This window comes from Arachis ipaensis, chromosome B5, assembly GCF_059453495.1.
Source record: "Arachis ipaensis isolate K30076 ecotype BB chromosome B5, ASM5945349v1, whole genome shotgun sequence".
Classification (NCBI taxonomy): Eukaryota; Viridiplantae; Streptophyta; class Magnoliopsida; order Fabales; family Fabaceae; genus Arachis; species Arachis ipaensis.
Genome location: NC_142440.1, coordinates 108,601,209 through 108,624,294, shown reverse-complemented (window position 1 = coordinate 108,624,294; position 23,086 = coordinate 108,601,209). Strand labels below are relative to the sequence as shown.

The 23,086-nt window shown below is 37.2% G+C and overlaps 1 long non-coding RNA gene and 1 other non-coding gene across 2 annotated transcripts; one reads left to right on the top strand and one right to left on the bottom strand.

Moving 5' to 3' along the window:
* Positions 1 to 11,088: 11,088 nt before the first annotated feature.
* LOC107640800 (uncharacterized) lies at positions 11,089 to 16,531 on the bottom strand. Its single transcript, XR_015883362.1, has 5 exons — positions 16,427 to 16,531; positions 15,049 to 15,565; positions 13,206 to 13,351; positions 11,492 to 11,568; positions 11,089 to 11,338 (listed from the first exon to the last, which is right to left on the bottom strand). It is a non-coding gene; the product is annotated as an uncharacterized LOC107640800 (long non-coding RNA).
* A 5,684-nt stretch (positions 16,532 to 22,215) lies between these two features.
* Positions 22,216 to 22,321, top strand: LOC148565318 (small nucleolar RNA R71). The gene has a single exon (XR_015884441.1). It is a non-coding gene; the product is annotated as a small nucleolar RNA R71 (small nucleolar RNA).
* Positions 22,322 to 23,086: the final 765 nt, after the last annotated feature.

The window sequence follows — 23,086 nt, the reverse complement described above, 5'->3', positions numbered from 1 at the left end:
TTTGGATAGCCGGTTGTTCATTTCTTGGCTTCCTGCTGCCTTGAAGTGAGGTATTTAATGTTTTCCCACTTTTTAATTGAACTGCTTGGCACTCCTATGTTATTTGTTTTGATAACTGCTATTCTGTTTGCTTCAACTGTACTTCCATATTCAGATTAGCCATTCTTGTGTCTTGTAGTATCTCCTTGAATTCGGCCAGCTGTTTTGTTAGAAAGTCTAATTGCTGATTGAATTTTGTAATTTGTTTTGCAGGACTGAGTTCAGCAGTTATTGTTTTAGCCTCTTCTTTCATGGAAGATTCACTGCTTAGGTACAGATGCTGATTTCTGGCAACTGTATCAATGACCTCTTGAGCTTCTTCAATTTTTTTTCTCATATATATAGATCCACCAGCTGAGTGATCTAGAAAAATCTGAGCTTTCTCTGTAAGCCCATAATAGAAGATGTCTAACTGCACCCATTCTAAAAACATTTCAGAGGGGCATTTTCTTAGCATCTCTCTGTATCTCTCCGAGGCATCATAAAGAGATTCATTATCTCCTTGTTAAAGCCTTGGATGTCCAGCCTTAGCTGTGTCATCCGTTTTGGAGGGAAGTATTGATTCAGGAATTTTTCTGTCAGTTGTTTCCATGTCCTTATGCTAGCTTTAGGTTGGTTATTTAACCACCTCTTAGCTTGATCTTTTACAGCAAATGGAAATAATAATAATCTGTAGACATCCTGATCTACTTCCTTATCATGTACTGTGTCAGTAATTTGTAAAAACTGTGCCAGAAACTCTGTAGGTTCTTCCTATGGAAGACCGGAATACTGGCAACTCTGCTGCACCATGATAATGAGCTGAGGATTCAACTCAAAGCTACTAACTCCGATGGAGGGTATACAGATACTACTCCCATATGAAGCAGTAGTGGGGTTAGCATATGACCCCAGAGTCCTTCTGGACTGTTCATTTCCACTTTTGTCCATGATGGAGAAAGGGAGATGATGTGGATTGTAAATTTTTTTTTTGAAAACCGAAATTAAAATAAAATAAAATAAAATAAAATAAATAAAGAATTTACTAAAATTTCAAAAATTTGAAGAAAAAGAAATAAAAGAAACTTGAAAACTAAATTAATTAATTAAAAAGATTTGAAAAAGATGTGGGTGAGGATTTTCGAAAAAAATGAAGAGAGAGAAATTGGTTAGGAAGTTTTGAAAAAGATATGTCTTAAAATTAAAGATACTTGTAAGAAAATAAAATAAAAAAAAGAAAAGATATGAAAAAAAATTTGATTTTAGGATTTGAGATTAGAGAGGATAAGATAAGCTAGGTAAGAGAAGATAAGGAATTTAAATTAAAAAGTTTTGAAATTTAAATTTTAAATTTGAAAATTAAATTTTAAAATTTAAAATTTGAAATTTGAAATTTGAAATTTGAAATTTGAAATTTTGAATTTTGAATTTTGGTAGTTGAAATTTGAAATTTGAATTTGAAATAAGATAAGATAAGATTTTTTTGAAAAAGATTTGAATTTCGAAATTTTAAAACTAAGATAAGATAAAATAAAATTTTTAAAATGAAATCTGAATTTTTAAAATAAAAATTCAAAAAATCACTTAAAATAAAGAAAAAAGATATTTTTGAATTCAATGAGGAAAGAGAAAAACAATAAAAAGACACAAAACTTAAAATTTTTAGATCTAATGTTCCTTATTTTCGAAAATTTTGGAGGGAAACATCAAGGAACACCAAACTTAAAAATTTTAAGATCAAAATACAAGGAAGACTCAAGAACACTTTGAAGACTCACAAGAACAACAAGAACATGAAGATAGAACACCAAACTTTAAAATTTTTAGAAAACCAAAACAAAATTTTCGAAAACTAAAGAAAAATCAACAAGAAAACACCAAACTTAAAGTTTGGCACAAGATTTATTCAAAGAAAAGTTAATTTTGAAGAAGATTTTTTTTAAAAAAGAAGATAGCCAATTACCAAGAACATAAGCACCACGCTCTAGCTAATTGAGCTATAAATTTAAAGTGTTTTAACAAGGTATAAATAAATCTTTTTTTTTAGATGATAATAATTCGAAAATGCACAAGAAAAACAAGAAAAATCACAAAACAAGAAAAACTAAAGATCAAACAAGGAAAATAAACAAGAACAACTTGAAGATTAAGAAAGAACAAAGAACATGCAATTCGAAAATTTAAAGGGAAATAAAAACATGCAGTTGACACCAAACTTAAAACATGACACTAAACTCAAACAGAAAAACTCAATTATTAGTTAAAAAAAATTTCGAAAAATTTAAAAAGAGAAAATAAGGATTTAAAAAAAATAATTTTAACCAAAAACAATAATAGAAGACTCTAAACTAAAAAGAAAAATTTTTGCTAATCTAAGCAACAAAATAAACCGTCAGTTGTCCAAACTCGAACAATCCTCGGCAACGGTGCCAAAAACTTGGTGCACGAAAATTACTTCGCACTATGTAATTCAGCACAACTAACCAGCAAGTGCATTGGGTCGTCCAAGTAATACCTTACGTGAGTAAGGGTCGAATCCCACAGAGATTGTTGGCTTGAAGGAAGCTATGGTTATCTTGTAACTCTTAGTCAGGATATAATATCAATAATAATTCTTAGTTTTAATTGTAAAAAGTCAAAGGGCATAAAATAAATACTTGTTACTCAATAATGGAGAATATGTTGGAGTTTTGGAGATGCTTTGTCATCTGAATTTCAGCTTTTCTCTTGTACTCCCCTGCACACACGCAAGGCTCTTCCATGGAAAGCTGTATGTAGGGTGTCACCGTTGTCAATGGCTACTTCCCATCCTCTCAGTGAAAATGGTCCAAATGCTCTGTCATAGCAAGGGTAATCATCTGTTGGTTCTCGATCATGTCAGAATAAAATCCATTGATTCTTTTGCGTTTGTCATCACGCCCAACAATCGCAAGTTTGAAGCTCGTCACAGCCATTCAATCCTCGAATCCTACTCGGAATACCACAGACAAGGTTTAGACTTTCCGGATCCTCAAGAGTGGCCGCCAAAATATTCTAGCTTATACCACGAAGATTCTGATTAAGGAATCTAAGAGATACTCATTCAATCTAATGTAGAACGGAGGTGGTTGTCAGGTACACGTTCATGGATTGAGGAAGGTGATGAGTGTCACAGATCATCACGTCCTTCATAGTGAAGCGCGAATGAACATCTTAGATAGGAACAAGCGTGTTTAAATGGAAAACAGAAGTAATTGCATTAATTCATCGAGACACAGCAGAGCTCCTCACCCCCAACAATGAAGTTTAGAGACTCTTGCCATCAAAGAGTACAAAGTTCAGATCTAAAAATGTCATGAGAAACAAAATAAATCTCTAAAAGTTGTTTAAATACTTAGCTAGTAACCTAGGTTTACAGAAAATGAGTAAACTATGATAGATAGTGCAGAAATCCACTTCTGGGGTCCACTTGGTGTGTGCTGGGGCTGAGACTTAAGCTTCTCACGTGCCTGGGCTGTTTCTGGAGTTAAACACCAGGTTGTAACCTGTTTCTGGTGTTGAACTCTAACTTGTAACCTATTTTTGGCGCTGAACGCCAGACTGCAACATGGAATTGGCGTTGAATGCCAGTTTATGTCATCTATCTTCGCGCAAAGTATAGACTTTTATATATTGCTGGAAAGCTCTGGATGTCTACTTTCCAACGCAATTGAGAGCGTGCCATTTGGAGATTTGTAGCTCCAGAAAATCCACTTTGAGTGCAGGGAGGTCAGAATCCAACAACATCAGCAGTCCTTTTTCAGCCTGAATCAGATTTTTGCTCAGCTCCCCCAATTTCAGCCAGAAAATACCTGAAATCACAGAAAAATACACAAACTCATAGTAAAGTCCATAAATGTGATTTTTAATTAAAAACTAATAAAAAATATAATAAAAAGTGACTAAAACATATTAAAAACTACCTAAAAACAATGCCAAAAAGCGTATAAATTATCCACTCATCAGTGCTCCCCCTTGTTGTTTTACTTTGATCCCAGCTTCCCTTGCTAGCAATCCATGAAATAGGTGGAGCTAGTGAATGTGGCGTTCACTCCTTTGAACGCTAGCCAAAATGCTGCTCTTTGATGAGTATTTTTTTGGGCCTCAAAGATGCTTATCACTTATGCTTCAATTTCATGCCAAATATGAATTATTTTATAGCGTTGGAAAGCTTCGAATGTCATCTTTCCAACGCAACTAGAAGTGCATCAATTGGACATCTGTAGCTCAAGTTATGATCCTTTGAAGAAGGCATGGTCGTGCTGTTTTGGAGACCGAAAATGTTCACTAAAGTGAACATGGTGTTCACTTGTTGAACGCTGGCTGTTTGGAGGCCAAAGTTTAGCGCCTGCTTCTGAGGCCCAAACTTGATGATCACCCTATACTATTATATATTGTTGAAAAGCTCTGGATGTCTACCTTATAATGCATTTAAGATCGCAACATTCCAAGCTCTACAGCTCAAGTTATCTACCTTGGAAGGTGGAGAGGTCAGCTGGCCTTACTGCAGGTTGATACTATATTCATCTTTGCACTTTCGGGGTATGTTTTCTTTCTCGGATTTAGTGTCCGCCATGCAGTGCCATATATGCTTGGAAAGCTCTAGATTCCTACTTTCCAATGCCACTAGAATCACCTCATTTGGAGTTTTGTAGCTCGAGTTATTCTTGTTGGAGTGTAAAGAGGTCAGGGTTGCAAATCCTCTTTGCTCCTCCTTGAGTCTGTTTCCACTCTTTTGCCACCTTGGTGTTGTGATTCTTCTTTTAGTGCTTTTATTGCTCCTTCTCCTTCATATTTTCACCTATCATCAACCAAACAAATACATCAAAGCCTTGGCATAATCATCAACTCTTGCATCATTCATATTATCAACTAAATCTTGCAAGAAATCTAATGAAAATGCACAAAATTACCAATGTTTGATTGAATCTAGACAAGCATGAAATTCTCACTCCAACACTTACTTATTACCTAAAAATGCATGAAAACCAAGTGAAAACTAATGAAATAGGCTTGTAAAACTAGCCTAAGATGACTTGTCATCAGTCATCTATGCAATTCAACTAGAATTGTCATAGAAGGAGACATCCCCATTGAGGAGGACAAGTGGTGCGGAATTTATAATCACAAACTAACCGGCAAGTGCACCGGGTCGTACTAAGTAGTACCTCAAGTGAATGAGGGTCGATCCCACGAGGATTGATGGATCAAGCAACAATGGTCAACTGATTTGCTTAGTTAGACAAACAGAAAGTAGGGTTTTGCTGTTCAAAAGCATTAAACTGTAATTCAGAGATTAAGACAGCAAGCATTAAATTGATGAGAATAATATATGGAGAAACAGTTAAGGCTTCAGATATATCTATCTTCCGGATTGACTTTTCTTACTAACTATTTTAATCATGTAAGATTCAATTTATGGCAAACTATATGTGACTAAACCCTAATTCCTTAGACCTTTTTAGTCTCCTCTAACTTTCATCAACCGCTAATTCCTTGGTCACTTAATTCTAATTAGAGGGTGAAGTTCAATTCTAGTTATATGGCACAGAAACCCTAATTACCCAAATAATTAGAAATTTAGGAGAAATTGTTTTCAAGCTGTTGTTCAAGTAAAGAGCTTTTCCAAGTTATACTAGAACTAAGTTAGAACAAAGGTCATACTTCCATTCCACACAAATTCATAAGATAAAGCATGAAAATAATTCTTGAAATAGAAATTAGTACATGAATTAAAATAGAAAAATAATAGTATCAATCCATACAATAGACAGAGCTCCAAACCTTAACAGTGAAGGTTTAGTTGCTCATGGTTCAGAGAGAAAACTAGGATACCCCAAAAATTGTAAATTGCGGAATGAGGTAGAAGAGAAGAGATGAGCCCGAAGGGCTGATTCTTTTTCCTTTTATATCTAATCCTAATTAATGTAAAATATATTTCCTAAAACTAAATAATATATTTTCCTAATTATAAAAGAAATAAAAGGTTAAATCAAGACTAAATAATTGACTCGCAGGCTTTGGACGAGATTAGGGACCACCAACTGCACTAGCGTTGTGGCGCCAAACTTGGATTCTCCAAGTTTTGGCGTGGAGTGGACAGCAAGTTCTTCCTTGGCTTCTTTGCTTGTGGCGCCAAACTTGGAGGGAGTCAAGTTCGGCGTGGAGTAGTGCACACATACTTTCCTTGGAGCCTTTGAGTTGGCGCTGAACTTGAGTAAACTCATGTTCGGCGTGGAGATGGCAGCGTGTTTCCTTCCTTGGGGCTTCTTGGTTGGCGCCAAACTTGAGCTTCCTCAAGTTTGGCGTGAAGTTGTCCATATAAAATGGAAAAAACGGGTATACTATCATATATCATTGGAAAGCTCTACAAGTTAGCTTTTCAATGCTGCTGGTTCACATCAATTGGACCTTTGTAGCTTATGTTGTTCCTGTTTGAGTGCAAGGAGGTCGAGGTTGACAGCATCATTCGCTTTCTTCCTTTTCTGCTACAAAACTCTGTCAAATCTATCCGAATGCTACCTGAAATAAACAAAAATTGCAAACAACTCAAAGTAGCATTCATAGTGGCTAAAGGTAATTAAATCTTGATTAAACTCAACAATTTGAATGCAAATTCACTAGGAAAAGATAGAGAAGATGCTCACGCATCACAACACCAAACTTGAATTGTTGCTTATCCTCAAGCAACCAAAACTAATACATGATTAAGATGTGAATTTGCATGAGAGGTGAGAGTTCAGTTATGTTCATGTCGCTTCTTGAAGTGGGGTTTATCTATTGTAATTCTGAACAGTTTTAGCATCTTACTCTCTTTTGAATTAGAGGAATATCACTGTCATTTGGGATTAGAATCCAGATCATATTTTGAATTCTCTTATCTTTATACTTTAGTTTAATCCTTGAACACAGCAGATGTCCTTTAATTCTCAAGTAATTGGTGCCTTGCACCTTGAGCCTTGCCGTGACTTTAAATCTTCTGTCTCAAGGGTTAATTGATACAAGAACACCACAAGCACTTGATTGGGGAACTCTCTTGAAGTTCTGATTTTTCTTTCGGCTATTCCCAGACAGTGGTGCTCAAAACCTTTGGCATACTCTGCTAAATGCATTTGATCTCGACTCTAAATGTTCTATCTCAAGGATTACTTGACACAAGAACACCATAAGTATATGACTAGGGAAACAACTCTTTGAGCTTTTAATCATGTCTGACCTCCCTAGTCATTGATGCTCAGAGCCTTGGACCTTGCTTTTTATTCTTCCTTTGCTGTTTCTTTTGCTTCAAGAATCAACTTTCACTAATTTCAGAAAATTCATAATTGTTCTCTAAATTCATTTTCCTTATACATCAACATCCTTTGATTCAAATTCAAACATGCACGGTTCATGTCATGCATTCAGAATCATAGAGAACACCACCACATTTGATTAAATGAGACTATTTTCTTTCATAAACTCTTTTACTCATGCATTACATCTTTTTCTTCTTTCTTCTCTTTTGTTTTCAAGCTCAGTTAGTAATACATGAGACACCCTTTCAGAATAAAATCAAATAACAAAATAAACAGTAATTTAAATTAGAACCTAAGACTTGAAATAACAACTGATCATGCAATAATAAAAAATAGCAGAAAATAGGAACCTAATCGTAAAAATAGCAAAATAATAAGGGAAATGAAAAGGAACTGAGCCACCTCAATCTCCTTGATGGGGATATCTCTCCTCAGGCTATGCTCCATATGCTCCTCTCAAGCGACTGTAGTCCTTTCTTAGCTGAGAGATCTTCTGCCGCTGAAGGTTCTGATCAGCTCTCATCTCATAAAGAGTGGTACAGACATGCGCCCAACGGCTATCCTGTGTGGCTTTCATCTCTTCTACAGACGCCATATACTGCTGCCAGTGGCTGTCATTAGTGACCCTCATCTGCTCCATGGAGGATGTGAGCTGCTGCCAGTAATCTTGAGGAGGAAAGTAATGTCCCTAAGGCAGTGGCTGCTCCTCTTGAGCTCTTTCTTCAGCCTGTTCAACTCTTGGGAGTCTCTGATAGTTCCTTACCAGTTCCATAGTCTTCTTTGTGATGGGCTTCTCGACTGGGACATGGAAATCATTCTCTATCTTCACCGTAGCGGCCTCACAGAGGCAGAAGATGAGATGTGGGAAGCCCAACCTGGCATTATCTTTGGTGTTGGAGGTGATATGGTAGATCTGCTGGGCAATGACGTCCTCCACTTCCACTATCTCTCCTCTGATGATGAAATGAATCAGAATGGCCCAGTCCACAGTGCACTCGGACCAGTTGCTTGTGGGCATGATAGACCGGCAAATAAAATGGTGCCATTCCCTAGCCAAAGGCGTCAGGTCACCGACTCTGATATGGCCTGGCTTCCCCTCTGCCCCCAGTTTCCACTGGGCATCCAGAATGCAAATATCAACGAGTACTTGCTCTAATTGCTGATCTTTGTCTACCCTATCACTGTAGCATTCCTCTTCATCACGGTCTACGACTAGTAATTGGAGGGTCTGTCTGATGGTCTCTGGACTAAAGTCAATGATTCTTCCTCTAACAAACCTTCTGTGGTCCCTTACATTGACTCCAGACACATCCTTATAAGTAATCCACAGGTTTTCATAAAATTCTTGAACCATTAATTGTCCCACCTGTGTATGCGGATTGCACAGAAACAACCATCCTCTTCTCTGAATTTCACGCTGAATTTCTGGATATTCATCCGGTTGGAGATTGAACCGCACTTCAGGAAGAACCGGCCTCTTGCCAGAAACTTCATAAGTGGTCTTCATGTAGTTTAGAGCAGAAGTGTCTTGAATCATGCAAACCGGTGGCCGGTTCCTTTCTTTTTCTCTTCTTGAAAGGTTGGATGGTCTTTGGTGCCATAGAAATAGCCGAACAAAATAGTGAAGCGACAACACCAAACTTAAAATTGTTGCTCGTCCTCGAGCAAAATAAAGAAATACAAGGGGAAGAAGAAAGAGGGGCAGAAATTTAAACAGAAGAAAATAAAGAATAATGCTAAAAATATCTGTTTTTTTTTAATAGAAAAGTAAAAAGAAAGTAAAAAGAAAGGGAGAATAGAAGAAGAGGGGGTACGGAGGTTTGAAGGGTACGGTTGAGTTTTTTTTTAAAGGGAAGTGATTATGGATTGGGGAAGGAGGGACGAAGGGTTGAAGGTTAGTTATATGAATGAAGAGGAAGTTAGGTTGGGTGGGAAAGAGGGAGGGATTATAGTGCTGGGGAACGTGGTTGGAAGTGATTTGTATGTGACTGTGGTGTGTGGTTTAAAAGGGGTTGGGGTTGTTTATATAGGAATGGGGTTAGGTGAGGGTAGCTGGGTTTTAGGAAGGGGGTCACAGGCTATTATGGGAACCAGTGTATGATGGGAGGGGTTGGTCATATGTATGTATTGGGAAGGGAATAGGATTCGATCAAGGGAGCAGGGGTTGGTAGAGGCTTTATAGGGAAAAAAGAAAGGCTTGGGTTGGGGAGTGTAATATGTTGAGAAGGAAGGAGAATCTTTGGGGAAGGTGATTGGAAGCAATGAGGGGTTGCTACAAGGTTTGGGGGTCACAGGTGTATTGGAGAAAGAATGGAAAAGGAAGAGCATCTGGTCAATGGGTGTGGGGACTAGGAAAATGGGATTTGGTTATGAAATTTGCTGATTGTGATTGATATGGCTCAATAGTTAATAGTTGGCGCCATACTTGATTAGAATCAAGTTCGGCGCTGTATGAAATATTCTCCTCCACGCCAAACTTGGTGTAAGCCAAGTTCGGCGGCATCCCCCCCCCCCTTTTTTTTGGAATTTTCTGCGCCAAACGCCAGGGGAGCCAAGTTCGGCATCCCCCTGGCAGAGAGTAATCTTCCTTTTATATGCATCTCCCACGCTGAACTTGAACAAGGTCAAGTTTGGTGTGGACTCTTGGCTCAATTGCACTCTATTTACGTCATTCTCCACGCCAAACATGGGATTTCCCAAGTTTGGCGTGGGCCTTCCAGAGCCATTCCTCCCTTTTGCACGCAGAATTCCATGCCAAACTTGGAGATGCTAAGTTTGGCGTGGACCTTCCAGAGAAAAATCTCTATTCTGTACACACACATAGTGCCAAACATGGATATCCCAAGTTTGGCGCCACCCAGTCCGAGACTTCCATATCCAGAGTGGTCAAAATTTTCGAAGTGTCCGGGTTCCTGTTTTCAAATATTCTGCATGATCAAAACATACGTAAAACAAAGGAAAAACAGTAAAGACTCAACAAACACTACAAGAAAAACACCCATTCAGGTACACTTGAAAAGTGTAGCTAAAAGTGAAAAAAATGATGCCTTAGGCTACGGCTACGCTTTTTGGGCTACGGCTACGCTTTTTGAGGTGATTCTTATTCGGCCGTTGCCTATTCTCAAAGGCTACACTTTTCTGTACCAAAGGCTACGCTTTTGGCGTTTGGGAATAGGCTACGCTTTTCAAGTGATGTTGTCCAGGACCAAAGACTACGCTTTTCAGCTTTCATTTTTCCAGAATAGGCTACGCTTTTCAACGCTACTGCATCACCTGTAAAGCGTAGCCACATTGTATACTATAGCTACTTTTTATAAGCGTAGCCTTAGGTCCCTCTTTTTTTTTTTGTATACTATAGCTACTGTATATAAGTGTAGCCTTAGATCTCTTTTTTTTTGTGTATGCTATAGCTACTGTATATAAGTGTAGCCTTAGGTCTCTTTTTTTTTGTATATATATATATATATATATATATATATATATATATTAATACAACATAATAGCTAATATAATTACATGTATAATAATTCTGCATTTTTATTTAAATGAGTTGAATATTACAAAATAAAAATAAATACATAATTATACTAAATAATTTCTTTAAATAATAAAAATTATCTCTAACCAAAATATATTTATAATATTGATCCAAAAGTACTAGAATGAAGTTTCAAATTCCATGGCATGCATTCCCTTTTAAAAACATTGAATCAGACATACCCAGAAAGCCACAACAGTAAATTATGGACCTAAATTGTTAGCAGGCAATCTAGTTTCTATCAATAATTAATCAAAGATAAATTACAAAATAATTAATCAAGAATTATCATCACAATCTGTGTGGTGCACAAGCACGCTTGTTAATAAAATGAATCCAATTAATGAGTCTAAAACAAAATAATGGTGAAAGCACGCATATACCTCCACCAAACTTATGCTAAATGGGTTGAGGCCAGCAACAGTCTGTCTAGCAAATTCCTCATCCCTAAACCAGAAAAATCTATCCCCTGCAAAATAAATATTAATTAAACACATTGAATAAATTTTTTTTAAAAAATATATATTAGTTTAGGCAAGAAAGGACACCAATTTATAAAATGTAGAAATGATATTTTTTAACATGCAAGAACAGGAAAGCAATGGAGTTGAAATCCACTGACTGTCTGTCACAGTATGCGTTCATCAGCTTTTTCAGTTGAGTGCTTCTCTTGATCCTGAAGAACACTTCATTCCCATCCTACAACATCCAAGAACATCTCAATGTTATTCAAGTTGTTTCATATCTCTAATTATATTATGTCATCACATAGTGAAAACATTTCGACAAGCCTAGATAACAAAGAATAAGATATCAGAATCTGGATATAGATAAAACTCATGAGCCATGGTTATACAATTTAGCTACTATTCATATTATCAAAATAGGCAATTAACAGAGGCTTGGCAATCGAGCACCTAGATTCTGAAGACCACGACAAGAACATATGAAAAGAAGTACACAAGATCCAAACTGTGATATTCACAATTTGCACCAAACAAAGAGGTTTAAAGGAATCTTTTTCAAAGTTAAAACAATGTTATTAACAACCCTAGCCCTTGATGCAGCTTAGCAAAGTTTCCATTTGAGAATTCTTATCTTAACTATCTGTAACTTTCCATTATCTACATTAACATATTTGGATTTTCTGTTTGCAACTCCAAAACTAGGGTTTGGGCAAAAGCAATAGAGAAAAGCTTTGGCCACAACCATGATCCAGAGCTTTTCTACACAGGAATTCAAACATGCAGTTACTTAGAAAAGTTAACCACCCATAGAAACAACTATTTAGTTGAAGTTGCATAAAAAGCACACAAATTCAAATAGCTTCTATTTAAAAATAAAAAAGTTAAATTTAAAACCTGATCAATTCATAAACATTGTCTACAAATTTTTAAATTTTAAATTCATCAGCTTCTACTTTCACTTGCATGTTAAAAAATCTACAATTTTGGCCTGGAATATACACAGACAAGAAAGGACACCAATTTATAAAATGTAGAAATGAGAAACAAAATACAAGAAGAAATAGCCTTATGCTTAAGTTACAAGTTATAACTGAAACGAATGGGATTGAAAATGTAATAAATCATTAGTAACAAAATTCTTGTTTTTTTTTTCTTATCCTGGTTTACCTTTACCTTAGCATTAGTAAAAGGAAAAAAAGAAGTTTGGTAAATGCACAGTTTCTGAAAGCAAGAGAGAGAGAGTGTGCAAGTTGAAACTATTTTTGGTGGAGGCAAGATTAATGAACATTAACTATACGGAAAATGTCGAATGGAAGAAGGAATTCAGTTACAAAAGAAAAAGTTTTTCATTATATTGAACAATATCAATTTTAAGATTAAGTGCGATCAAGGCTGACACTTCTTTTCATGAACTTCTGTTGGTTTGCATGCTAAGGCTTGTTTAATTCAATTCCTAGCATGTTAGCATGATTATTTGCAGCTGTAAAAGAAGCCTGTGCAAGTTCTTAATTTCAACATTCCTAATTTTACTTTAAGTGTTGATTTATTGATAAACTATTTTTTGGTACTATTTATAGTTTTATTCCCAGGAATCCAGGATAGTGGCAAACTATAACACAAGTTTCATCATACATTACTTTTCACAAGAAAGTGAACCAACTACTTAAGAATTAAAATGTGAAATAACTAAGATTTAATAAATTTTACATAAAGTATGCATGATTGGAGACATGCCAATATTCTTTTAGTGTTGTTGATTCAAGTTCTTAATGACTTATTAATATGGTCATAGAGCATGTGCAACTAGCGGAGTTGGGCAAATGACGATATTCTACTGTGGTAAGGTGAATGTCTATGATGGAGTCTCACCTGATAAGGTAGGTAATGATGTTCTAGTATAATGCCTGGCCTTAAATCCAAACAAATTGCACATTCCAATGGAGCCAAATTTGATTTGCAGGCACAGGCTATCATGCAACTTGCAGCAAGTCCAGTCCAATTTGCTGAAGATGATCCTGTAAACAGAAATACAAATTTGTTAAACTAACATTAACCAATTTGTTCTTTTTTACTAAAAATATATAAAAAGAATATTTATGGATGAAAAACTGATTCTTGATGTGTTGATCAATCACTCACAGACCATAAATATAAAATATATAAGTATATAACCTATTATAAGCCATCATAACAGTGGAATAGCAGGTGGACTAGTTGAAACTCGGACCAAGATACACAAAAAATGCAAGAAAGTATAAGATAAATGACTTTAATCCATTTATTTTCACACTGGTGAGGGCCACAAAAAATCAACAATTTCTAGTAACAAGATAATCTATTAAAAGCTTATTTGATTTCAATCACGAATACCATGTCATCAATTCAAAAATCCTTTACAACAAAGCACATTCAAGCAATTACTCTTCCTTCAATATATCTCACAATGTACAATCAAGTAGCTAACCTCACAACACAAATTTAGGATTAAATAGATCATCAATTTTACTCCATTGACCAATGGGTCACACACAAAACCTAACTTACATGGAATTTAGACGATTCTAGGGCTTCAAATCTAGAATTTTTATAGCAAAAAGCTCAAATTTCCAAACCCAGAACCAATTTTCCAAACTAATATAGGCAAAAGAAATTATCGGCATAATCAAACAAACTGTGTGCTATATAATGTTAGATGTATTCATGTTGCTTTACCTAATAGCTTAAGCTTTTGTAAGAGTTGATTATAAACATTGTAATAAAGAATAGACTATGGCTGGAAGAATAGGAATTGAAATCTTGCCATTACGACATATTATCAAATCCCTAGGGTTGATCAATTTTGAGCATTCACCTAAAAAGCTTATGATTCTTGACACGAGGACAATATATTCAGTCTCACTACAACCTATTAACTAATCTAATTTCATAATCCAGAGTAAGAAGCTAGATAATTAATCAATTATTAAAAATTGAAAAAAGTGATAAGGATAGACATCATACATGCCTCTTCTATCGGATCTGAGTTGGCCACGCCTGACAAGATCAGCTACGGAGCCAGGGCGGTGGTTTCTTTGGGATAATACTCTCCTGCAAATGCTCTCACTCCCACAAACAAAACAAGAGCCACAACGCACATCCAAATCGGATACTTCATTCCACCGTCTCCATTAACCTGGTGGTCCAAATTTGCATTTTTTTTTCAATCTTTCAAAATATTAATAATAAATTAAAGTTATGAACGGGGAAGGAAAGCTTACCAGAAAGGAAAGAGGAGGAGGCGGAGGATTGATGATGGAAGTAAATAGGTGATTGTGGAATTTTGCAACGGAATTAATGGAGTCTTGTCTGAGCTGGTTGGTGCGAGTGGTGATTAGGGAGCACCATTTGGAGATTCCGTTCCTAATTATACGAACACCATTGCCACCGCCTCTGCCATGACTGTTGTTGCTGCTGCTACAGATGACGATGGAGGGCTACATACAATGTGTGAACACTTCATTACAACTCAATAAAACGAAGTAGCAGGGAAATGCAGTGAGGTATTCCTGCGTAGCAACTAATCATGGCCAAACTCACCTGTGTTAACGGAATAAAACCCCTAAATTCAGGGGTTCTCCTGCGCTGCACAATAGCATGCATGTTCATCAATTCACGATGTCACAGATTATTGTACCAAATCCCCCAAATTGAAACCTAAATTTAGAACCCTAACCTCGTGAATGAAGAAAGCTTTCAGTTGAGCGCAGAGTCTTCGTGATGTGACCGCGCAGCGAAGAGAAGCGACGATGAAGATGAGTGGGGAAGATGAGTGAGCGCAGAGTGTTCCTGGAGTAGTGAATGGTGACGCCGTGAGTGGTGAGTGGTGATGGCAAACGCTTTTCTCTGATTTGGGGGTGATGACGGTGGTGAGGGCGGCGCAGCGACGATGGTGAGGGCGGTGCAGCGATGGTCAGTAGTGCAGCAATGTGGAGAGTGGTGAGTGCGGGTGAGTGGGAGAGGGTCAATGGCAAGAGTGAGAGGATCAATGACGAGAGCGAGAGTGTCAACGGCGAGAGTGAAGAGAGTGAGTGGGGGCAGGGTTTCCACTTCGCGACGGTGCAGTGAGTGAGTGGGGGCGACGATGGTGAGCTTTTGGAGGCAGGGTTTCTGAAGGGAATGAACGTGCTTGTGGAGGTGAGTGAGATTTGGAGGGAATAATGGATAAAAATTTTACTTAGTGTATGAGTTTGCTTGTGGAGGGAATGAACAAAAATTTTACTAAGTGTGAGTTTGTTTTCAGAAGAAAGAGGAAAAAATTTCACTAAGTGTTAAGTTTTTTGTTCTAGATATATTAGGCTTTACTTTAAAAATGCACTTAAAATTTAATAAATAGGCTACCCTCTAAAAGCGTCCTCTTTGATACAAAAAGTGAACCTATAGATATCAACCTACGGCTACGCTTTATAAGTGATTTCTATAATACCTAAGGCTACACTTTTTAAATGATGCTGTAATTGTGTATTCTTTTCTCTTATAAAAAGGCAACACAGAAAAAAGCGTAGCCTATTCTATGAATAGGCTACGCTTTTCAAATGTAGCTTAAAAAATGTGTGGCTGAATGGGTATTTTCTTGTAGTGAAAAATCAATCAAATAAGAAAATCAACGCAACAGAAAATAAACTAAGGATACGAAATTATCGGGTTGCCTCCCGATGAGCGCTTCTTTAACGTCACTAGCTTGACGGTCAATCCTGCTAATTTAGCAGGTGAGCGGACCTTTGGCGATCAATCTCACCTCCAAGATAGTGCTTCAACCTCTGACCATTAACTGTGAATTTCCTGTCGGGATTCTCTTCCTGAATCTCTACATGACCATATGGTAAAGCTCTAGTAACTATAAACGGTCTTGACTACCGGGATTTTAGCTTCCCGGGAAAGAGTTTGAGCCTTAAATTATACAGAAGCACTTGCTGACCTGGCTCAAAGACTCTGATGGTAATCTTCTTGTCATGCCATATCTTAGTTCTCTCCTTGTAGAGCTTGGCATTCTCATAGGCTGAGTATCTGAATTCATCAAGCTCATTCAACTAGAGCATTCTCTTAATTCCTACAGCCTGAGCATCAAGGTTCAGGTACTTGATTGCCCAGTAAGCTTTATGCTCCAGCTCCACTGACAAGTGACAGGCTTTACCATAGACCAGCTGATAAGGAGACATGCCAATAGGAGTCTTGTAAGCTGTCCGGTAAGCCCAGAGAGCATCATCAAGCTTCCTAGACCAGTCCTTTCTTGAGACACTGATAGTCTTCTCTAAAATCCTCTTGAATTCCATGTTGGAAACCTCAACCTGTCCACTTGTCTGAGGGTGATAGGGGGTTGCCACTTTATGATAGACTCCATATCTCTGCAGAAGTGAGTCTAGCTATTTGTTATAGAAGTGACTTCCACCATCACTAATGAGTGTCCTTAGGCAGGGCCACAGCTTCCACCCACTTGGACACATAATCAACTGCCACTAGAATATAGTTGTTAGAATATGAGGGTGAAAAAGGTCCCATAAAATCAAAAGCCCACACATCAAACAACTATACCTCAAGAATCCCCTGCTGTGGCATCTCATGGTTGGTAGGGAGATTCTTAGCTCTTTTACACCTGTCACAGTTCTTCACAAATTCTCTTGAATCCCTGAAGAGAGTCAGCCAGTAAAACCCACTCTGAAGGACCTTAGTAGCTGTCCTTTCACCACTAAAGTGACCTCCATAATCAGAGCCATGACAGTGCCAAAGAATCTGCTATGTTTCCTCATCTGGAACACATCTTTGGATTATACCGTCTGAGCACCATCTAAAAAGGTATGGTTCTTCCCAAAAGTAGTACTTTGCATCAGTCAATAGCTTCTTCACTTGTTGTCTACTGTACTCCTTTGGAATAAAATTCATGGCTTTGTAATTTGCAATGTATGTAAACCATGGAGCCTGCTGAATGAGGAACAGTTGATCATCCAGAAATGTCTCAGCTACAACTGTGGGTGACTGTACTCCTGCTTCAGGCTCAATTCTAGAAAGGTGGTCAGCTACTTGATTTTCTGACCCTTTCCTGTCTTTTATCTCAATATCAAACTTTCGAAGGAGTAACACCCATCTGATTAATCTCGGTTTAGAATCCTGTTTGGTTAGACGGTACTTCAAAGAAGCATGATCAGTACACACAATAACCTTAGAACTAATTAAATAGGACCTAAACTTATCAACAGCATACACAATAGCTAATAATTCTTCTTCTGTAGTTGTGTAATTCCTTTGGGCATCATTTAACACACGGTTAGCATAGTAAATGACATGTATAAGCTTGCCATGCCACTGTCCCAAAACAGCTCCAATAGCATAATCACTAGCATCACACATTAATTCAAATGGTAAATCCCAGTCAAGAGGAGCTATAACAGGAGCAGAGGTAAGGTTTGCTTTTAGAGTTTCAAAAGCATGCAGGCAATCAGCATCAAACACAAAAGGTACGTCAGCAACTAATAGGTTGCTTAATGGTTTAGCAATTTTAGAAAAATTCTTTATAAATCTTTTATAAAAACCTGCATGACCCAAGAAACTTATGACTACCTTAACATTAGATGGTGGTGGTAATTTTTCAATTACCTCCACCTTTGGTCTATCAATCTCAATTCCCTTGCTTGAAATCCGGTGTCCAAGAACAATACCTTCTGTAGCCATAAAATGACATTTTTCCCAATTTAAAATAAGGTTTGATTCTTGACACTGTTATAAGACCATAGATAAATGCTTAAGACAGGATTCAAAAGAATTACTAGAAATAGAAAAATCATCCATAAATACCTTAATGAACTTTTCAACCATATAAAAAAAATTAAAAGCATACACCTCTGAAAATTTGTTGGAGCATTGCAAAGTCCAAATGGCATTTTCCTGTAACCAAATACTCCTAAAGGACATGTGAATGCTATCTTCTATTGATCTTGAGGGTCCACTGCAATTTGGTTATATCCAGAATATCCATCTAGAAAGCAATAAAAAGCATGACCAGCTAACCTCTCAAGCATCTGATCAACGAAAGGCAGGGAGAAGTGATCCTTCCTTGTAGCATTGTTGAGCCTCCTGTAGTCTATGCACATTCTCCATCCTGTGACGGTTCTTGTAGGAATAAGCTCATTATTTTTATTCTTGATCATTGTCATCCCTCCTTTCTTGGGAACTACCTGCACAAGACTTACCCTAGGGCTGTCAGAAATAGGGTAAATAATGCCTACTTCCTATAGTTTCATTACCTCTTTTTGGACCACCTCTTTCATAGTTGGATTGAGTCTCCTCTGTGGTTGCACAACGGGTTTAACATCATCTTCAAGAAGGATCTTGTGCATACACTTGGTGGAACTAATCCCTTTTAAATCACCAATGGTCCACCCAAGAGTTGTTTTATGGCTCCTGAGCACTGAAATAAGTGCCTCTTCCTCTCCAGGCTTCAAGGAAGAGCTAATAATCAGTGGATATGACTCCTTTTCACCCAATAACACATATTTCAGAGAAGGAGGTAGAGGTTTGAGCTCAAGCTTGGGGACTTCCTCCTCTGTTTTAGACATGTTCATCAGCTCTTTTTGGTGTGGTGAATCATCAACTTCAACTAATTTATACTCAGAAATAAGATCCAGAACATCATCAAGTACCTCAGCTTCCAGTACCTCTTGAACAAGTGGTTCAACAACATCAACTCTCATACACCCTTCAGAATCATTAGGGTGTTTGAGAGCTTCAAACACATTAAGGACCACCTGTTCTTCATTGACCCTCAGGGTTAATTCACCCTTTTGCACATCCATAAAAGCTCTACCTGTAGCTAAAAAGGGTCTACCAAAAATAATAGAGAATTTTGCATCCTCTTCCATATCTCGTATAACAAAATCAGCAGGAAAAATAAATGGTCCTACTTTCACAAGTAAATCCTCAACAACACCCACAGGAAATTTAATAGAAAGATCAGCAAGTTGAAGAGAAATACGAGTAGATTTTACCTCCTCAATTTGAAGCTTTTTCATCACCGAAAGTGGCATGAGATTGATGCTAGCTCCAAGATCACATTAAGCTCTCTGAATAGTGACATCTCCAATGGTACAAGGAATGACAAAGCTTCTTGGATCTTGCATCTTCTCAGGAAGGTTATCTTGAATAATAGCACTCCATTCCTTGGTCAATACTACTGTCTCTTATTCCTTCCAATTCCTCTTATTAGTCAACAATTCTTTCATAAATTTAGCATAGAGAGGCATTTGCTCAAGAGCCTCTGCAAAAAGAATGTTGATCTGCAGCTTCTTGAAGGCTTCTAAAAATCTAGAAAACTGCTTGTCCTTGGAAGCCTTCTAGAGCCTTTGAGGATATGGCATTTTTGGCTTGTACTCAGGAGTCTTTGGCAATGTAGGATAAGTGCCTAGAGAGTTTGGGAATGGGTTGTCTGCACACTTTAGAGGGGTGTGCTCTACTTCTTCCTTCTTCTCCTCTGGAGATTCTTTTTCAACTAGCTCCTCATTGACCTTGGCCTCAGACCCAGCTACTTTACCACTTCTCAACTGAATAGCCTTGCAATCTTCTCTTGGGTTCACCACTGTATCACCAGGAAAAGTACTTGAAGACCTCTCAGGTATTTGCTTCCTCAACTAGCCCACTTGCACCTCCAAGTTTCTAATGGAAGCTCTGGTTTCCTGCATAAAACTATTCATCATTATCTCCCAGTTAGAATTCTGCTGGGGCTGAGAATTTGCCTGCTGAGGTGGTTGTTGTTGATGAGACTGAAATTGGCGGTTAATATGATTATTCTGTTGAAAACCGTCTTGAGAATTATTGTTGAAATTCTGAGATCTCTGAGGTTGGTCTCTCCACCTAAAATTTGGGTGATTTCTCCACCCTTAAGTGTAGGTCTTAGAGTATGGATCATTATTGGGGTGTCTAGGAGTACTTCCCATGTAATTGACCTGTTGAGTAATTAGACTTATTTGCTGAGACAAAAATTTGGGTGATTTCTCATTCCCTATTTGTTTTATTCTTCCTAGTTATTTTACTTATTGAGTGTGAATTTTATATTCCTTTTTACTTATTAATTATTTTATTTTTTATTTAGTTTATTTTCTTTATTTTATTTTCTTTTATTTTCGTTTTCTTTTACATTTTATTTTTTTATTTTTTATTATTTTTATTTTTCTTTATATTCTTTCTTCTTTGCTTGCCTATTTATCACATGGTGCGTTTAATTCTGTTTGGTGCTTTGTGCTAAGAAAAATAATAGAGAGAGCTCACATGGGTTACTACTCACACCCAAGGAGTGATTCATATTATTGTGGATGGAGGAACTACCCGGATGTTAGTTGGCAAGGTCAAGAGCAAAAAGATTTCAATGTCCCATATCCTATCCATCAAGAACCACCAACTCCATATTCATATCAAGAACCACCATCTCCATATACATACCAAGAACCATCCTCCTCTTTTTATTCATATCAAGAACCATCATTTTTCTACTCATATCATTAGCCATCATCTCCTTATTCATACTAAGAACCATCCTCTTTTTACTCTTATCAAGAACTATCATCTCCTTCTTATTCATATCAAGAGCCATCAGCTCTTGAGCTTCGCATGAAAGAATTCATACATGATATGAAGATGAGTGTCAAAAATATAAAGAAATATGTGCAGCTAATTATCAAGCCCCAAGAAGAGGAACAAGCAAATTCCTTCCCAAGAAATACAATGCAAGATCCTATGGAAGAAAGTGAGAAAATCAATCAAAGGAGTTCATACTCCAGTGAATTAGAGAACTCTCCACCCTCAAACATGGAAGAAGAGGAAGATGCAAAAATAAAGGAGGAAGATGTACAAACAAAGGAGGATAATACACAAACAAAGGAGGAAGCCATGCACACTCCATGCTTGCACATTCCAATAATTCTGGAGGAAGCCATACATGTCCCTATAATTCTATGCATGCAAGCTCTCAAGAAGAAAAATCTGAATGCACTGCCCACATTTGAATTGAAGTCTTCTCCCCCAACACTTGAATATGCTTTCCTTGGTCCTAATGAAGCAGAGAGTGACATAGATGGTGAGTTTCTTGAACCACCAACTCAAGAAATTCTTGATGAAGGGTACACTTCAACCATCACACAACACCCAAATTTTGAAATCAAAGAAGTGAAGGCAACCAATGAAAGCACTAAAAAGAAGATTGTGACCAAGAAACAGAAGAAGAAAATATCCATGAAAAAGAGAAGGTCAGCAAAAAACAATCCAACCTCTACCCCAACAAGCAAGGTGAATCAAGCTAACCACAATAAAAGAAAGCTTGTTATGAGGAATTTATATTAGGGGGCACTAATTTTCACCTCTTCCCCCTTGGAGACATTTCAAAAACTTGGTGCGGAATTTATAATCCACAAACTAACCAGCAAGTGTACCGGGTCGTACCAAGTAGTACCTCAGGTAAATGAGGGTCAATCCCACGAAGATTGATGGATCAAGCAACAATGGTTAAGTGATTGGCTTAGTTAGACAAATAGAAAATGGTATTTGAAGGTTCAAAAGCATTAACAGTAAATTCAGAATAGCAGAAAGCAAACAGTAAACCAGTAGTGAATAATATCAAGAGAAACATTTAAGGCTTCAGAGTTATCTATTTTCTTGATTGACTTTTCTTACTAACTATTTTAATCATGTAAGATTTAATTCTTGGCAAACTATAAGTGACTAAACCATAATTTCTTAGACCTTTTAAGTCTCATCTAGTGTCTTCTTCATGTGCAAAGAACCACCTGCAAAATTATCTAAGCGCATATTGGACATTTCACACAAGTCATCATAAAAAATATCCAGCTGAGTCCACCTAGAGAACATGTCTAGAGGGCATTTCCTCGTCAGTAGCTTGAATCTCTCCCAAGCTTCATAAAGGGTCTCAACATCTTTCTGTCTGAAAGTCTGAACCTCCACCCTTAGCTTAGTCAGCTTTTGAGGTGGGAAAAATTTAGTCAGAAATCCAGTGACAACCTTATCCCAAGTATACAGACTCTCCTTGGGTTGAGAATCTAACCACAACTTTGCTCTATCCTTCATAGTAAATGGGAAGAGCATGAGTTTGTATACCTCAGAGTTCACTCCATTAGTTTTCACAGTATCACAAATCTGCAGAAAATCAGAAATAAACTGATTTGGATCTTCCTGAGGGAGTCCATGATATTGGCAATTTTTTTGGACAAGAGTAACTAGTTGTGGCTTCAGTTCAAAGTTGTTTGTAGCTATAGGAGGCACCACAATACTCTTTCCATAAAGATCTTCATTAGGAGCAGTGTAAGAGCCAAGCACTCTTCTAGGTTGCTCATTTCCATTCAAATTTGCCATATTGGCATTAGCAACATGATTATGATCCATGGTGGACTTTGCAGCCTTGTAAAGTCTTACTTCTTGCAAACGCCACCTCAAAGTCCTTTCAGGTTCAAGATCAAAGTCTAACAGAGGTTCCTTGTCCCTGTTCCTACTCATAAACAGACAGAAGATAAGAAAAGATGGGATTCTCTACGTCAGAGTGTAGAGAATTCCTTGTGAGGTAACCTGTGTAAAGAATTAAAATGGAATACTTACTACATAATGCAAGAAAAAATTTTGAAAATAATGATTAAAAGAAAGCTAGAAAAATTCGAAATTTTCAGGGAAATTAAATAGAAAAATTAAAATAAAACTAACTAGGTAACACCAAACTTAAATTC